At 41.1% G+C, this 19,097-nt stretch overlaps 1 protein-coding gene across 1 annotated transcript in view; it reads right to left on the reverse strand.

Moving 5' to 3' along the window:
• ATP2B2 (ATPase plasma membrane Ca2+ transporting 2) overlaps positions 1–17,084 on the reverse strand; it is a 273,342-nt gene extending 256,258 nt beyond the window's left edge. Inside the window, exon 1 of the mRNA XM_057404260.1 lies at positions 16,974–17,084. The gene's annotated coding sequence lies outside the window, so the exon portion shown is untranslated. The remainder of the gene's footprint in view (positions 1–16,973) is intronic.
• Positions 17,085–19,097: the final 2,013 nt, after the last annotated feature.

Here is a 19,097-nt window from a genome sequence, read left to right on the forward strand (position 1 = left end):
TCAGTTTATATACTGAGCAAACTGGGCAATAACTCAGCACTTCTCTGGAGATAATGTAACAGTGAGATTCAGATCCTTTACTCCCTTCCTCTCACTCCGCACTTCATCTGTAAATAACCGCTTCCACATTTATAAGCTCTAATATGATCCCTGTGGAGATCTTGCTCAGATCTCCTACACACACCTTACATAAAACGTTGCCTCTTCTCTATCACTACACAATCAGCTCAAGCTCAGCAAGACTACAGAGATGTATATTTAGCTGTAGAAGAATGAAAGTTAGCACAGCTTATGTTCAGTTACATCATCCTGAAAAACACTTGAGTGAAGAACTGAGCAACTAGTTTGTGCTGAACTCCAGGCTGCCCCATTATATTATCAGTTTTCCAGCCAGACACTTAAAACTAGGTTGGACAGTTCTGCCTAAAAGCAGTGCAAGCATGTCCTTGTCCATCCAACAGTTCCTCTGTTTGCATCTTCTCCGAGGTCTATGGCCAGTTCTGAGCTCAGTTCTACTCCTCATGCTGAAACTACCTCCAAGACACTTGTTTGAATTACCACCTCAAATAAAGCGCTTCCTCTCCACCCAACTAAAACATTAATCGAGGCTCTTTCAAGCTCTGACTCACACTTTCATAACAACTCCCCAACATAAGGAGGACATGGAGCTGTTGCAGTGAGTCCAGAGGAGACCACGAAGATGTTCCGAGGGCTTGAGCAACTCTGCTCTGCAGACAAGCTGAGAGAGCTGGGCTGGTTCAGCCTGGAGAAGAGAAGGCTCCAAGTGGAGACCTCAGTGCAGCTTCCATCCCCAAAAGGGGCTACAGGAAACCTGGAGAGGGGCTTTGGACAAGGGCCTGTAGGGACAGAAAAACAGGGAATGGCTTTAAATTGACAGAGGGGAGATTCAGATTAGATATTAAAAAGCTCTTCCCTGTGAGGGTGCTGAGGCGCTGGCACAGGGTGCCCAGAGAAGCTGTGGCTGCCCCATCCCTGGCAGTGTTCAAGGCCAGGTTGGACACGGGCTTGGAGCAAGCTGCTCTAGTGGAAGGTGTCCCTGCCTGCGGCAGTGGAACTGGATGAGCTTTAAGATCCCTTCCAAGGCCAAAACCATTGGAAGGATTGTTTTTTGGGTTTGAAGGGACCTTCCATTCTAGAATTCTATGAACTCCAAACTTCACAACACTAAAGGAAACAGGGGCTCATACTCCTCAGTAGTTTGGGGTTGGGAGACAGAGGCTGCTTGTGTGAGAGCTTTTCAATTAAAGTTTCCCAAGTTGGATCCCACAAATTGATTGTGTTTGCAGTAAATTAAGCCAAAGCCACAAACAAGCCTATGATGAAAGAAGAGATTTCTTGACAGAGGATGGTCATGCTGTGATAGTGTTTTTGCTGCAGGCTAGGAAGATCTAGATTTAATTTTAACATCCACCACAAATTCTCCCTTTAACCTTGACCAAGTGATTCAGTTTCGCCATGTCCATTCCCTATATGGACACAATAGATCATGTCCCCAGTGTACAGTGAGGACAAATACAAGATTGCTACATACTCAAGCTAATCTTTCAGCATTGAGGCTCTTTCACAGACAGATACATCTACTGTGTTAAGTCTAAAGTAAATATTAAGGAGCCAAAACACTGAGGAATTTTATTGCATTGCAGCAAAAATTCAGGTGTCAGCTCATGTTCTGTGCTTTACTGAACATCACCACACAGAGCTGAGGAGGAGCTCAGACTTGCTTCAGCGAGCTCTCAGAAACTTATTTTCATGGATTAGAAAAACCTCACAACTGTTCGAGGAGGCTTTATCCCAGTTCTTAGCCTACATACATCCTGGTCAGTTCTCAGAACACAGACTTACCAAGCGTGAAAGTCAAGACAAGAATGAGGTCTGAGGAAACCCCAGCCCCAGCTAGCCCTGCTCTGCTGTCTGACTCGTGAACAATTTCTACTTCTCTTGCTTACCTTCCACATTCTATATTCTTTGCTCCTTGTGTCAAAATTACCCCTACAATTTCAATTCTGTTTCCAGGTCTCCTCAGATGTGACACTGAACTGTAACTGCTTACTCAGATTTCAACTAGGATCTCTTAAAACACTGCTCTTCAGAACACACACAACTTTTGTGTTAAGTGAATGTCAAGTTTCTGTATGCACTGAGCAACACCTAGAGCACCTCCTCAAATCCCTACACAGAGCATCATTTCCGTTGGGAAAGACCTTTGAGATCAGTGCTTCCAGAACACTGTAAAAATCCTCCAGTATTAGGCCTGTTTTCCTCCTCCCTGCTCCCTGCATTTTACAATTCTGTTTCTGTCTTCCATGAGCTCCTAGTAACAAGCACTGATCTGAAGAGTTTGTTTCATCTATATTCCAACTATTTAAATATGAAAACCATTAGTGATAATAACAGCCATACTTTCTGCAGGGAAGGAGTCCCAGACGGACTTCACCTGTGTATGGACACTGGCAGCAGGACCTCTGCACCTCCAGAATTGTTTCCCATCTTGCTCCACAAAATCCGCATCCGAAGGCAATGCCCTTAACTCTGCCCACAGCCTTCTTGCATGGGCTCATTCTCTGCCCTGGAGAAGCTGTCCTTGACAGCAAGTGCCAGGCTCCTCACCACCAAGGCCCTGTGCAGAATGGTGGCATGAAACGCAGTGCTCAGCTTGTGAGGAAAACAGCTCCCATAGGAAACCAAGCAGGAAAGCAGGACAATCCGCCCAGCAAGCCACAGCCTGCACAGAGACATTTCATCTGTGCACGCTCAGTCGGGAGCTGCCCTTTCTTTACACCAAGAGTGATGTTAGAACCACAGTGTAGAAACCTCTGCTTCAAAAACGTGAAACTCCTCCAGAAAACAGGAGTGGAAGAGACCTATTAAACATTCTGAAGTGAAAATTCCATAGAATACACTGAAATGCCACTGCCCAGACTGCACTGCATTTCTCTACAGAAAATCTTGCAGTCTAAGCTGCAGAGCTACTAAGATAACTATCCAAACATGAAATCCTATGCTCCTGGCTGCATAAGTCTGCTTAAAGGCAGAAAAAGAAGCAAGGGATCTGAATCTGTCATTTGCTTCAAAGGAATGCTAAACAGGAAGCAAAAGAAAATGTAACAGCTTTTAGAACTGTTTCAGAGTCCATTTCAGCAGAAGCACCCAGGTCGAGCGCTTAGCTAACATGACTGGAAATCCAAAAGAAATTAAGAGATGGGCAAGAAAATGCACCCATCACTAAGAGTGTGGCAGCAATTCCTCCTTCCTAACAGCTTGTTCTATTGTCTTTTTCACCTCTGCAAACACAGTTGCAACCACAGAATGCTGCTATTCTTTTTATTTTACAAAAGCAGGAGTTCCTGATACCACTGTGTGTTGCTTGGGACATCTTTATTAACTTTGTGATACCATTTTGCTTTCTCACTGGGGGCACAGGCAGTGTCCAAGTGAATGGGACAGCAACTGTGGAAAAAAGTAAATGGCTTTTTTTTCCCTTCCCCTCCCCCAGTTAACCTCTGCACTGTTCCCTTTTTGTCTGTCCTTCCTAGTAAAAGACAATGAATTCATGCTCTTACAAGAGAGGGATGAGTGGTTGTTGCAAGGTGACTGGCAAACAGTAAGTGTCCAATCAGCCAAATCTTCCTCCAGGTATATTACAGAAGTAACAGAACAAAGAAAAAAAAAACCACAACAAACCTATTTGCTGGTTCAAGGTCCCCTTTGATTTGGGTTTATTGTGACTGACTGCAGTTTTGCTTCCCTTCCCCGCTACAGAGAAAGCAAGTACCACCGTTTGCTTCCACAGTGTGTAGCTGGCAACACACAGGGCTACCATCAGCCAGCCCACAGTGTGGAACAGGCTTTGGGACGCTGAAGGCCCTGCTTCGCTTTGACCAACATCCCAACCTGATGCCAGCTGAGGTTAGGTCAGAGTAAACGTGCTAGGGAAGGGGAAGAAAATCCTGGATCTCATTTCTCTCCTTGAAACGGCAACCAAACAGGGGCATTATTTTCCACCTTCCATCCAGTATGGTTGTGGTATTTTGGATTTCCTTCTACTCAGCTGAGCAATCGTGGGGGAGGAGGAGGAGGAAGAGCAGGAGGAGGAAGAAAAGGTACTAATCTCTTTCTAAAGCAGCACTTGACACTTGAGTGTGTAGGTGATAATGACTACTTGTAGGGAGCTGACATAACACCAAGCGTTTACAGTAGAGTGAAGCTTTGCTGTAAGAGGAGTGAAAGTCCATCGAAGCGGTTAATTCATGACTTTTATTCTAGCACACCACAAAAGAGACACAATATGATCAAGGTGATTCTACAGTTTTTCCAACATACACTACTGTCATTTCTCACTGTGGATTAGCCCACCTGGGTGACTGGAAAAGAAGGTGCAGTTCACCTGTCTTCAGTTCTCCTTTCAGAAAGACTGAAAATGCCAGCTGGTAAATTTAAAACCTGGAAGAATGCACATTCTGCCACGCAGAAAGGAAAAAAAAAGCCTTAAGTGAGGCAAGTAGCAAATACACAGGAAGCAAATTTAAAATGAATCAGAGAATGAACATTCCCCAGCTCCCCACACATCTCTCTCCTACATAATTAAATGAAAACTGCCCTTGCAGAGGGAAAAAAAGCTGCAATAGCTCTATTTACATATCAACAATTATTCAACTGTCAACATAACTCACACATTCGAGTTAATGGAGAAAGCATCAACACAGCTATTGACTACACTTTAGACCTCCTCTTCAACATGCCAGGTAGCAATTTCAGGCTCTTTCACCTTGGGAATTCCTAAATATTCCCTTTATCTGGGGTAAACTTGCACCGTTCCTATCTCAAACACGCCAAAAGCTGCCTCAGGTTTTGGATTTGGGGGTTTCTTCTAGTCTGGACCAAAAGCATATTTGTGCAAACTGTGTTTGAGCAACAGTACAAAACTAAAAATTAACTAGGAACATACAACTTTATACAGCCTACCATAAAATGCCGCTAATGGCACAGCAACACTGAACCATGTCCTCTTTGGAAATGCACAGATGTTTGCTGAAGAACTGTACATGAATCACCAGAGGGCATCTCAGCTTCCCAAGTGACAATACTAACGCAAGACTCTTTGCTAGTGCATGGCTTGGGCTGAGGCACAATTTCCCTCCGACTCTGCTTATTTGACTGCTCAAATACCGCTTTTGCCTAAGATACGGGCCTCCATTCTTTACTCCCAACTTGCACGTCTAAGTTTTTATTGTACACATGGCACATGAAGAATGAGGTTAACTGGTAAATTATTACCTTATCTTCACAAGATGAATTAGGCCTAGACACAAACGTGCCAAAGTAATTATCACATTAGACAGGGCCTGGTAAGAATCATAGTTAACCCCTGCACAACTACTGCATACTTGCTTATGCTCCTGAAGTTTCTCTGCACTCAGGTTCCTCATTCACAAGTGACAAATAAACCTCCTCCTCCTCCTCCACATTAACGTCTTTGTGAGAGTCACACTGATCCCCTAACCAAGAACAAATCTCATGACAGAAAACCATGGGGAGTTTTGTTTCACTGAATTTTTCTGCCTGGACACAGGTGCTGCAGGTTCCATGCAATGCTGTGTCACACTGCAGACCATAAAGTATTCCCATCTTGAAGCTAAGGAGTTCTTCCAGCCGGCAGAGGCACCCAAGAATGGAATATACCCAGCAGATCTAACAGCTGCCTCCTGTGCATGCTTCCATCTTCCCTAGCCAACTCACTGCAGGGATAAATGCAAGAAAGAAGTGATAACGAGGGAAAAGGACATGGGATTCTACTTTTGTCAATAAATATTCCTCATGGGTCTTGATTTCAGCTACAGCACATTATCACTGCCCAAGTGAAAGCATGTGGACGGGCAGTCAGCTACCGGAAAGAAGAAAATCTTGAATGTAAGCTAGCTGGTGCAGTATCGCAAATGTAAATTTAAGGTCACAAACGCACAGAAGTTTTGATTTTGCTTTCTGCAATAATGACTTCTCTTAAAAAAAAACAAAACAAAACAGATGAAGAACTAAAGTTTTTCCTTTTAATGAAAATGTAGTTGAAAGTGCATTAACCACAGAACAGTCACAGGGTATTAAACCAAACGCTAAGTTACATACAATCTTACGGAATGTTTCCTGCCACTGGAAAAAATGGAGCACATATCCTACAGAAGTAGTGATTTTCACAAAATCAGCTACTGATCCTGGTTTTTAAAGTTTAGATAGGCAAATATTGAGGAGCAAAACTCCAAGCACCACCTCAGGGCTTTTCCTTCAACCTCAGTGTCAGCTTTATGCAGTCCACAGGCTTCTTCTGCTGCAGAGCTGTGGCTTCCCTGCAGCCTAAGCTGGACTGGATCAGTTCCAAGATGAGTGCAAGAGCCCAAGCAAGGCAGGACTGGGACTGTGACAGCAACAGAAAGTGAAGTCAGAAAGGCCAAGAGCCAGTTTTCACATCAACTGAAGCCATGATGAAACAGCAGCCTGTGTCAGCCCCATCAACCCTTACAGCCATGACATGGCCCAAGGTAGACCATTACCATCCACAAGAAGGTAATTATTCCATCATAATGATTCCTCACTGACCACAGAGCTTCTCTAATTTCAAGCTGCTAAACTCAACTGTCACATACCATTGGAGAACATCTACATGTAGTGCACGCTTGCTGTCCAAAATCACTTCTGCTCAGGAAACTCTGTGGTTTGCACAGGTGCCAAAAAAAGAATTTTCCGTATCTGTCACAAGTTACAGCCTCTTTTTCTAGTTAGTTCTCATAGCCCTTTACTATTTTTTCCAACAATAGCAAATAAAACACATATTGGGATAGTCTCAAATACTAATGAAGTTATGTGCTCCCAGCTGTTAATATGTTCCTCTCAGCACCTTTTGCAGTAAGCATTTATACAAGCACAATTTGGATTAGTTAAAAAAACCACACAAAACCAAAACCAAAAACCAACCAACCAACCCACCCAAAAACCAGGTCAGCTATAAAACCTAGGATGGATTTTAACAGGGCTGCAAAACTGTTAAAAAGGTTCCCTAAATCCTATTTTTAAAATCCAATGTTAAAGTTGCTCCACAAATACCAGTGATGGTAAAACAGAGCCCCCAAAGCCAAAGAAATGCCACACTGGTGTTTAATAATCCAGGTGGATACACAATGGTGCAGCTGTTACATACATTTCATGAAGGAGAAGCCAGGAGGCTGATGGAGGTGATATAGCTGCTTTTCTTGGAGTAGCTACAAACTACACACGGTCCCTACTCCAGCAGTACCTGGGCAGAGCCAAGCGTCACCACTCTGGAACAAGGCTCCTTGTATCAGGCTTCTCCTGCCAGGTGAAAGCAAGAAATTGACATTTCTACATGGCAGTATAGTACTGCAACTCACTCCTTGCGGTTACCAAGATTTTGGACAAACTCTGGGCGTATCTCACAGCCAGGTACCACAATCTTCCTGGGAATTTTGCTTTGCTGTGCCACTGATGAGAGGCAAAGTATTCTCCTATTACAGGAGGAACAGAAGAGCTACTCTAAGCAGAGAGCAGGAAAAGGTGGATGAGTTTTTAAAGCTTCTCCTGCATTTCAGTTTGGGTTGTTTAAAGCTGAACTGCTTTAAATTGAATTAATGAATACTATGTATTGTATACACATACCGTAAAATAGACAACTGAGTAGCAGCCTGCATAAACTCCTAAGCACTGAAATTAATCTGTCATCTTGCAAGGTCACTATCAACAGAGCAGCTCCAGAAAAATAATAGGTGATGGAAAGACAGGAGTAAATAAACCAATGGCTAAACATTGCTTTCTAGGAAACTGTATTTTGGTTTAGATTATATTCTGCTATGCAAGATATCTTTGCAGTAGGGAGCAAGATCATGCATAATATTGCACTAACAACATAACAGCAAATAAACAAGAGATTTGGCAGAGTAGATAGAAAGAAATTTGCTAAAAATTCTTCTTCATGAACAAATAATGAAGCCATAGAAATACTTCCACATACCACATTCCTTTGAGTGCATCTTCATTCTAAAAATATTCTGGTTTACTGTTTAGCCATCAGCTGAAATGAATATTCCCTAATCCTTTAATAATAAAATTAAAAGGGAAATGCAATTTGTAGAATCCCAGCAGCCCTTCTGAAACATGCTGTGCTGACACACACATTTCAAACACACATTAGGAGATTTTTGACCTTCTGCTCTTTCAAATCAGTCATAGTAAAGATATAGGTCATTTTGCAATAGGAGGTCTCCCTGTAAAACAGTTTGCATAAAGCATTAAGAATGTCTTCCAGGAGAATTGCCTTTTATTTCTGAATATGAGTTACAGGACTGCTTTAGACCAAGATAAAAATCACAAAAATGAAATTTTAAAGATCTATCGGAAAGAGCTGTTAAATCCTGTATTGCAGAATTACTTCAGAACTACAAATATCTTGTCTATCAAAATTCACCCAACACCACTCCTGCACCAAACAATTTATAGTCCAATTTACAACAGGACCATATAAGTTCATTTAACAAACCATTAGAGGTAGAAAAATAGCTGAATAAACCCAGTGTACTTAAGACATAGAAATCCCATGCACTTTAGACATAGAATCACTGAGATCTCATGGTAGAGTCCTTTTTGTTCAAATTAAGATGCTTCGGTTAGCTACCCTCAATCTGATAGGGAATTAAACCAGTGTGATATTTGATGTAATGATGTAAATATTGTGAATTACAACCCTGACTTAGAAATTCAGGAGACTGACATTGTGAAATGACTGGTAAGACTTTCTTCAATGCATGAAAGCATTATCAGGACAAAAAAAAGTCTCTCTCGCAACAATACACTGCTCTCTGTACATGCAACTCATTTTGGTGCGGGTGATAAACACCAAGCACAACTGTGCCATAAGCATCAGAACAAAGCTGAACCTCTTGGGAGCAGCTCCTACTACTCATATGGCAAACCTGAATATTTGTCCACCCTAAACTGTAAAAGCCCAACCTTTGCAAAGCAGGCTGCTCTGTCACCATCCGCCGGAGCGGCTCCAGCCCTACCTGCACTGCAAGAAGCTACTGGCTGTGACTTCAAATTTGGTCTTTGTGGCTTCCTTGTACACACTGCTCCACTGGTAAACAGAGTATTTCATGTTCTTAAGATATCTATCAGGCATTGTTTTAAGTGGCAATTTAAATTAAGAAATCAAATCTACCAATACTGTAAGAAGAAACAGCGCAGGAAACACATGGGAACTTACTTTCTCTAAATCCAAAACTTTCTTTCATCCATTTACACTGCCTGCATATATCATTAAAAACACAGGAGCACACCAAGTGTATCAGTCATGTCCACAGCATGAAGACAAAAAAGTTATTTCTTTCTCTGAGCACACTCTCTCTTTGTTCCCTTTTAAATATTTTGACAAAACACATAGTTCCTACAGTAAACATGTCCCAGATGGGAGGAGGACTAGACTAGAATATCAGACAAGGACAGATAATGACAAGGACTAGAACAGCAGAAGTACCAAAGGAAATACTTATGACAACATTTCTGCCCAGACTTGGAACCACCATCTGCTCACCAAAAAGTGAGTATTCACCACTGACTGGTCAAACCTTGCAAGCGTACGTTTCATTCACCTCCCCAGGACTTTTGCCTGGATTGAGTTGTATCTGCAGCATGTAAAGAGAAATAGTGCTGTAGAGAGGTTAAATTAAACCCTTAAAACTGCATGATTCACAATTCGAGTGGAAAAGATAAATGATTATTAAAAGTGCATTTTTGTACGTCACCTTCCTGTTTCCTGATTCACTCTCAGTAATCGAGGATTACATGCTCTGTGTAACAGAAGTTTCCCTAAATTCATTCACTGTTCAAAGCTGTAGTCAAGTTTTTTTCAATATACTACTTTATTCTGATTACATATGAAAAAAACTGCATTGTAGTTTTAGGATTTTGTTTCTGCACTTTAAAAATAGCTGTCTTATTATCATAGTATTTTCTTGTTCTCTTAATGCTGCATTTTGCACACCACAAAACAGACTAGCAGCAATCTGAAGCCAGTCCCCACAGAAGCAAAAATAACACGACTGTTAGCAGCCAATGCAAAAGATCCTCATTTCTTTCGAAATCACATTAAAAAAAAAAAGCCTAATTTTCTCATTGAAAGGTTAACTTCTCTGAGGATCTTTTTCCCAGGAGCCTCACCCATCCAGCCCTCCTCCAACAACACTACTGAAAGACTCATCCTCTCCCTTTCTTCTCCATCCTTCCAAACAAGTGAAAAACCAACCCCCAAAAACCAACCCCAGCCACTTTGGAGAGCAGTTGGTTGTGCCTCAATGTGTGAGAACACTTGCAGATCTTGTCTTCTGCCTTGCTGCAGTTTTGATTTTATTCTATTTCATTGGATCATTTTATCTTCAGGCACTGCAAACATCTGTGGCTTAAAGCCAAGCGTGAGTTTGGGTACTGCCCACTGAATTTCCTCCATTTCACAGTTAGCTGATCACCATTCACCAACCCAGAGCTCCTGCCTTGGTTTTTCCTTACTGTATTTTTAATGTTCTTTCCAAATAAATCCAAATGACAGTCTCCTGATCAAGTTTTATGGATTTTCATTTAAATAGATAGGTGGAGGAGGTATATAAACTAGCATTTTCCCATCCATTTTATGTAAAGTCATATCTAAGATGATGCATGCACCACCAAAATAGCTATTCAAAATGAATCATTCATACCAGTTTCCAACTTCTTGTAAGAGATAAGCATTGAGCCACCATTGCAGAAACTTTGAAAATCTCTTATAATAAGAGAGTGTTTTGTAGGCCAATGCAATGTGGGAATGAAAAATAAGGGGGGAAAAACCTAAATTATGCTTTTTTTAACTTGGGAGTATGGAAATTACCTATGTTTTACTCAAATCTGACTACAGAAAACTAACGAATGCCTTGTCACACACACAGCTTATGAAAACAATGAAAGACCATCACAAGGCCCAAGACTTCTACAGCAAAATCAGAGGATTAAAATGAGACTCTAGATGGAAAACAACCAAAGCTTTTTGCAAGTTTTAAATCTTACTATACCTTGGCTGGTGATAAACTACAATGGTGTATGTATGAACAGGCACACAAACACCCACATGCATTCATATGCATGAACCCTGTGTTTTAAAAGTTTATTTTCTGTTCTCAAGATTCAAAAAGCTTATGATGATTTGATGATTTTGGGGATTTTCTATTTCTGCCACTTTTCCTTTCCCTGCAGAATGCAATATGATGACTTTTTCAGGTTTGAAGCTGTCCTTTTCTCCTCCTTTCTCCTTTTTTTTTACTTTTTCTTTTTACTGGTATGTATTTTAACAGGAATAATTCAAATTCCATGAAGACGAGACAGAAAATTCTCTGGTCCTTAATAACCTCTTGTTAACTACTGCAATCTCCTCCACTTTAGCCTTTTCAAATCCTAATTTTCTTTCCCTGGATTCTGTTCTAAAATACACAACCAATTGTGCTGGCTCTTTACTTTGATTGCATCAGGTGGGTTTTTTCTTTCTTCTTTTCTTTCTTTCACAACCACCTCCGAGGAGTCAGGCCTGTCGGGTCCTTGCCTGAGCTGTTATCTGGAGCTACGCCTGCCTTTGCTCTGCAAGGACCTTGCTGACCACCCATTTCCCAGATTTTTCAAGAACCAAGAGCTATAGCCTTATCCATTCACCTCCCTCACCTGCAAAATACACCAACCAACCTCTGCCAAACCTCCCTCCAAGACTGAAGGCTTCTCTGATAAGTACAAATGATCCACTCCAGAGCATTATCAACTCTGGTTCAGATGCAACTTCTGGCCCAGCAAGTCCCTTGTGTACAGGAACAAGAAGTTCCATCATTATTAAAGCTCTTTCCATAAAGAAAGGATCTGCTACTAGCCCTTGTCAGATCCTGATTTTCAGGAATGCTGCTTCCTGGGATTTGGAAAAAAGCTGATGAGAAAACTAAGTTTCAGCACCACCCTTAATCTCACCATATTGCAAAGTATGCGCTTTATTTTCATCTCCTCCACAATGCACAGGTAGAAATGCACATACTCGTTGAAGGAAAGGGAGGAGAAAGAAAAGGGTTTAACTGTTGAAAGTTACATCTATGCCCACTGGGCACAGATTTCATTCCAATTTCAGCACAGTTTCTCAAGCAACACTGACAGAGACATTTACAGTGGTGAATCATGCTACTCAAGCAAGACTGCACCATTTCCCTGGGGACCTGTGGGACGATGGAAAGAGGAAGAATTCCTCAGCAGTGATGTCTGGGGAGGGGACGGGAGGAAAGAAGAAGAAAACACAACAAAACATAGGAAGCAAACACATACGTACAAAAGGGAGAACTCGGCTCCAGCTCGTGAGAGCAGGGCCAGCATCCCAGAAGGTGACAAGAAGTGGCGCAGGAGGGACCCAGCAAGGTCTCTCTTATGACTGTTTCAGCAGTATCATGGACCATTTCATAAACAGGTTTCTCCTGCCTAATACAAGCAGTTTATAAAAACTAATGTGTTCTCATCTCCCTTCAAATTGTGATTTATGTCCCAGGGGCTAAGATAGAAAGTAAAGATAAAAATATCAATAAAGATGATAGAAAATTATTCTTTGCTCTTCCTTAGGCACGACTAGTCAGTAGTTGTTTCTCCAGCAGCCTCACTGGCAGCTATCAGATGAATTACTGTTGCCAGACAGCAGCAGTTTTACCTACAATACCGTTTCGTCTCTGGTACATAGCTCACACCAGCTGCTGCAACAGAATTCAGCAGAGAGAAACAAAACCATTCCTTCTCTTTCCTCCTACAGTTTTTAGGCTCTGCATCTGCAGTTGTCAAGTCCCTCTTTCGATGCTGGAAATCCAGTACAATTTATGTTTGCCTGCACATACACTCCTACTTCTTTCTGACACACTCTAACCTTGCTCCAGATGATGCTGACAGAGAAAAGAAACTACCTACTACAGACAAGGTATTGGACAGCTCTTCCTGTGATAAAAGGTTAGGGTTTTTTAAATTGAGTAGGGAAAAAGTCCATTTAATGGACAACATCAAGATACGCATTTGCATTTCTAAAGCCAGTAGTTGGCATAATTTGTGTGTGTGTGTGTATATATATATATATATATATATATATCTCTTCCGATTTGTGCAAAAGGATTCACAGTACATCATTCCATGTGGTAAACCTCTGCTTACATCCTCATTTTTAAAGTCGTCTTTAAAAGTACAGTAGCTTCTGGAATAGAGATGTGAAGTTGCTGCAAATGACACTGAGAAGATGTTCACCACATTTAGAATAAAGCTGTGATTTCCTCTGTATCCCAGCCCAGTTCAGAGAAGTCCCTCTGAACTGAGCCTTGGTGCTTTCAGTGCTCTTTCACTTTAAGGGAAGGGAAGGGAAAAAAGCCATCACCACCACAAACTCAAAGCAGAACAAACCCTACGAAACCCAGTCTTCCATCACACTCCCTTGTGCTAAATTTAGTACCAGTCCAGTACTGGGACCAGGCACTGGTACTAAGGGATTTGGGCCAATATAAACTAGAAGCAGCAATTTTCATATCTATCAGATGATTAAGTTTTGCAGGACAAGCAAATGATATGTAAAAATTCCATGGAAGCTAATCTAAAACAAAACTTGAGGAAGCAGCAAAAAGCTCATAATGAAGAAATATATTCTACCACAGGTGGCAGGAAATTGTAGCTACTGATAACAAATGTTATGGGGCTCTGGCAAAGAAAGAAAATTAGCATAAGCATGAAGGCAAAGTAGTGATAGCACCAAAAAAAAAAAAAAAAAGCCTTAGAGCACTCTCCAAAAATCTATCATGAGAATCAAAGGAAAAGTAGTAAGTAATGCATTTGCATTTTCTGTAAGACCTTGCATTTCAACATATTCTTAAGTATTTTGTGAGTGTAAGTAGCTGGCTGCAGACCATGTGTTTCTTGCATACATAAAAAGCAAAGCATCACTTCACTCAGTGCTGAAGCACTGACATCTGCAGAGAGAGATTACTGAGGAACCCAAAACAAGACCTAAGAATAAGTCACTCAGTCCATCCAAATAGGCAGTGTGAATGACTGAGAATCCAGAAAATTCAAACCATGGGTCTCAGAATACTACAGGGACAAGTAAGGACCAAAGACATAAGGAGCCCAAGGCCAAGCTGAGGCACAACATGGTCAGGGTGACAAGAGGAGCAGGGTGAAGCGGGGGGGTGTCACACCTTGCATCAGTCTGACTCTTCTCCAGTTCCACTGGCTTTTCTGAAAGACTCTGTCTCAGGGAAGAAATGTAGGAAGTGAGATGGATTACACCACTCTGCAAAAGCTGGGAAGTCCCAAATGGCCATTTGAGAACGGTGTTAATACTTCTGACTCAGATGAATTCTCCCAGGGAAAAATGGATGGGATACAGAAGATGACTGTATCATCAAACTGACAGCAAACAGAATTTACCTACTTTGTTCAGCCAAGAGTACAGTATTCAGTGAAGTCAATGGAACTCCAACATGGATAACAGCAGGCAAAAAAGACTTCAAATTTAAAGCAGCTAAACAAGGCCCACAAAGCAAAATACACATTTTAGTAATGACAAGGTAAAAAAAAAAAGAAACCAACACTGGTATTTTGTCTAAAAAGAGCTAAGCCTGATCTCAGCAAGGAGCTACACCAGCAGGCCAAACTGAAAAGAGGGGAGAAGAGCATCAAAGTGTATCTTCCTCAGTAAAAATCCTCCTTAGTAACTTAGAAAAGTCATGAGAACGACGAAACAAAACCGTGAAGGATTTCATACGGGAACGAACATCTTTAGGAGAGGACAAGAGCTGCAGTTACCTTAGTGAAGAAATAGTCCTCGTGTGCTCCTGGCCTCCCCAGACAAAATCCCCCGGTCAAAGCACTGCTTCTCCTGTCTCGTGTCAGGATCCAACCCCATTATGTACATGCAACCTCCTGCTGCTTCAGAGGCACACTGAACAACAGTGAACTTTGGGTACACAGTTAGACTCTGAGCCCACTGCATGTGCCTCGAGCAGTGTTTAAGAGGCTCAACACAGAGTGTTCCCTACAAAGGTTTGTTTGGGGTTTTACAGGTGTTCTATTTTTACAAGCATTCTCCATTGTGTGACTGTGCCTGGCAGTTTGCCTTCTACGAAGGAAACTAACAGCGCTGGGTATTACATTAAGGAACAGAGAAGATGATGGTATTTTGACCTCTTCCTATTTCTCTGCAAAAAACAAAAAGTACAAAAACCTTGGGGAGGCTTTTCTTTTTTTCTTAAATAGCTGAATGACTAAGTCCCTCTCTAGTAAGTCAGTCAGCTGTTCAGCCTCTTGCAGACATGTCTTGTCAGACAAATGTCTGACAACTAGATTACAGACTACTTGTTTTAAGAGTTTTTGAAAAACAAAGCTTGAATCTCTAGTATTTTGAAAGACAAGCACAGTAGTTGGTCTGCACAGCTTATAGCACCTATTCAAACCTTCATTAAAGCAACAGTGCCAACCTACTGCAGCCAAAGACTGATGTCACTATGAGGCAATGCTCAACTCAATGTTATAGTTGCCCACACAGTCATGATGAATATGATTTTATTCTGCTCTATATCAAAAAAATACAGGCACTAAGTAGAACATTTTGATAGAAGTTAGATTAGTTTTAGTTTAAAAAGTCTATCAAACATTTACATGTAGGAGAACTACACACTTATCACCCTGGTGGAAATTCATCTGGAAAGTGTTAGTGACAAAAGAGAACAAATCTCTGAATAATTTCTATCCGCATAAGCATTACTGAATATTTTGAATGTATTAAAGCTGATTAAGTGCCATTTTGCATCACATAATGCTTTTTAGAAATTTCAGAACACAACAGTTACTTTAAGGTTTTTACCATACAGTATAAAAGTAAATAAATATTCTAAACCATGTTCATACAGTCCTCTTCACAGCAGCTGTGCAGAACTGAAAGCTCTACGCTACGGAAAGCTGCCTTAATTGCAGAAACTTGCCCAGACATCTTGCAATCATAAAAATCAAAAGTGATCTTATACTTCACTGTACTAAACTCTATTAAGAATAAATACTGATCAATTTTTCTTTGTTGGTTCTACTACTTCATAAGCCCCAAACTTAACTTAGTAGGCAGTGAGTGCTATTACCACTTTTCCTATAGTAGTCTGAATATTGTACCTCATTTTCTCTTCTTGGTTAAGAAACCTTCAACAAGAGAGGCACTAAATGAAAATACAGATTACACATTTATCATATTGCCACTTGCAAATCACTAGAACCACTTAGTATTTGACAGAAAATCCACAATAAAAACCAGCTTTTTCCTTGTACTTAAAAAAAAACCATGGAATTCTCACACATTCAGAGCAAGTTGAGCAATTTCATTTTAACATGGTTAAAAAGTTCAGCCAATACGAGCTACCTGACTGCTAGTATAGTTACAACCAAAATGCTTTAAGTAAGTTGGTGCTGCTCCATACCTGACGGTGCACTCCTCCTGCACTCACGTTACGGCGCCTGCCCTGGATTTCAGCAATGTCCCTTACACAGCCATCATCAGTGCTACCCAGAACACACATTTGTCACATTCACCACCCCCACCCTTCATACAACACAAGGTAAAGAGAAAGCAGATTGGTCTTTCATACCAAGGGAAGCTCTCCTTAAATGATGTGAAACCATATGTAGCATTGTAACGTATGAAAGAGGAAGAAATCTCTTAATAGTCACACACAGTAAAGCAAATAGAGAACTTCTTGGCTGGTGTCACTAAGCCAAAAAACAAGATGATATTTACCAATAAGAGTTGAATTCCTCAGGAATTTTCTATTTTTGACAAGTTCCATTAAGTTACAACAGTTGATTATTCATTTTGGGGAGAAAAAGAAAAAACTTACAGTGCTGTTGTCTTGTGAAAACGAATGAGTGCTTCATAAACAGGGTTCCAAGTCATAGAACCAGCTGGGTCTTTTTGTGTTGGATAATCAATTTCGATTTCAAAACTGGAAGAAAGAAAAGCGATAATTAGACTTGACAAACTCCAGAGAATTAAGCAAATTAACAGAACAAACAAGGACTGATCTAAAGGATACCCCACAAAAGAAACAGATCCAAGAGCAAACATCCAGTGTCATAAATAGTTACAGACATTTTGCAGTAAAATAATGTGATTAAAAAGTTCTAACTCTGTGACCAAAGATCTGTATTAATAGCTCAGAACTATGAGCTTCATTCCCAACTAGCTCTCGCTTTTGGCCATTTATCAGTGCTGTAGCCCTCTGGCCTCTCGTGGATGTAAATAAATGGTATTTTTAATGCACGCAGCCCTTTGGAGACTTTCAAATGGCTGCAATTCCCATCATCTTTAAAAATAGCTAGCACCCTGAAGAAAATAAGTCTAAACCTTCAGCATTTCAGGCTGCTCTAGAACAGCCACTCAACATTATTAATATTCAGTACTAACAGGACAAATACAGAACATTAACCACAAGGGCTGGTGTGTGTGTGTGTGTGTGTGTGGGTGCGAGAGGAAAGGTGGCAGACAGCAGAGATTCCCCTAGTGTTCACTGCATGGCATAAGAACCTGGAAGTGAGTAACTGAGTGGTCTTAAGGTCACCATATGATGTCATCATGAATAAATGACACTGTGACTTATTTCATAATAGATACTCAAGGAGGTGCACTAAAATCACAGGCAGCAGTTCTGCCAGAAAGAAAGGTCCTGATGAGGATTCCCATGTGCAAACACATCAACACTATACCATTAAGAAAGAAGAAATAGTAAAATTGTCGTATTTTTGTATTAAAAGGGAACGTGGTGCTCCAGTGTGATGCCATTTTTGACCCAACTCAGAAATTTACTCAGTTACTCGTGTTACACAGTAGCATATGGCACAGCCAGAGGCGATGTTCTTGGTAGAGAAAACATCCACTTCTGACTTCTAAATCCTAGCTAATGATCAGTTCATCATACCCTCAGTAAAACATGCTTGGATCCATCTTGCAAAAACTGGCTTGTTTAATGCTGTTTGAACACTATGCGAAAACATCTTGTATTACAGATGAGGGCTTCCCACAGATGCTAGTAAGACCACATCTGCTTCACCCTAGGTTAGCACAAAGGAGCAAGCTTCCCCCAGACCCCTGCTACTAGGTTTTGAAAGTGCCACATTCCTGCCCATCAGTGACTTCACTCAGTCTCCACCTTGTGCCTGAATCAAAGTTTACACTACCTGAATCCATTTAAATTCTATATTGCTTGGCTGTGTAGTACTTGTCTTAGGGATAACAACAGCCTAGAAGTGTTCTTACCATAAATTCAGTTTGCATTATTTTACCTGGGAATTCCAAGCTATGGACACCAGTCCTTTTATACGGTACCTGAAATTTACTTTGTGCCATGACTCAGTGTTCCAGAACCATATGAATACTTCTCTTCCCTCATGTCTTTAGAAATCAGTGTGGGGAGGGAAACAGATCCATTCAATGCAAAGACATGCACAACCTTGTCCTGTACCTAACATGGGATACTGACAGAATGGAGGAAAACCACACTGACTTGCACACTAAAACCCAAGAACCTACTTTATAATCCAGTCTTAAATTCAGCTCTTCAGATCTTGCCTACCAAATTCAATGACTCTCAGAAGAGGTTTCTAACCATGTTTTTATTGCCAGAGTATACCACCAGGTGGCAAGATTGTGAAATAAAGACATTTCAAAAATCATTCCTATAACCCACTCCGGGCTGCTTCAAGGTCCCTTCGCTGGGCCATGGTAATTGTTTTGTGAGGACTTAGGCAAGTACTTAAAATGTCCCTGCAAAACTATCTGTAAAATAAAGTATTGCAACAGCTTTTCATGGCTCTTCATGTAAGTCAATTTACAGTTGCGATAGTTAAATACTACACATAATCTCCAGTAGCTGAAACACGAAAGCTGTGCCCATCAGCTGTACTTCTCAAAAGAGCTTGGTTGTCCCACCATCTCCCCTTTGCTTCCTCTTCCTACAATACCCATT

Source organism: Pezoporus wallicus, unplaced genomic scaffold (genome assembly GCF_028554395.1).
Source record: "Pezoporus wallicus isolate ANWC-B61680 ecotype Strahan unplaced genomic scaffold, APGP_CSIRO_Pwel_v1 contig_5935, whole genome shotgun sequence".
In the NCBI taxonomy this organism is placed as follows: Eukaryota; Metazoa; Chordata; class Aves; order Psittaciformes; family Psittacidae; genus Pezoporus; species Pezoporus wallicus.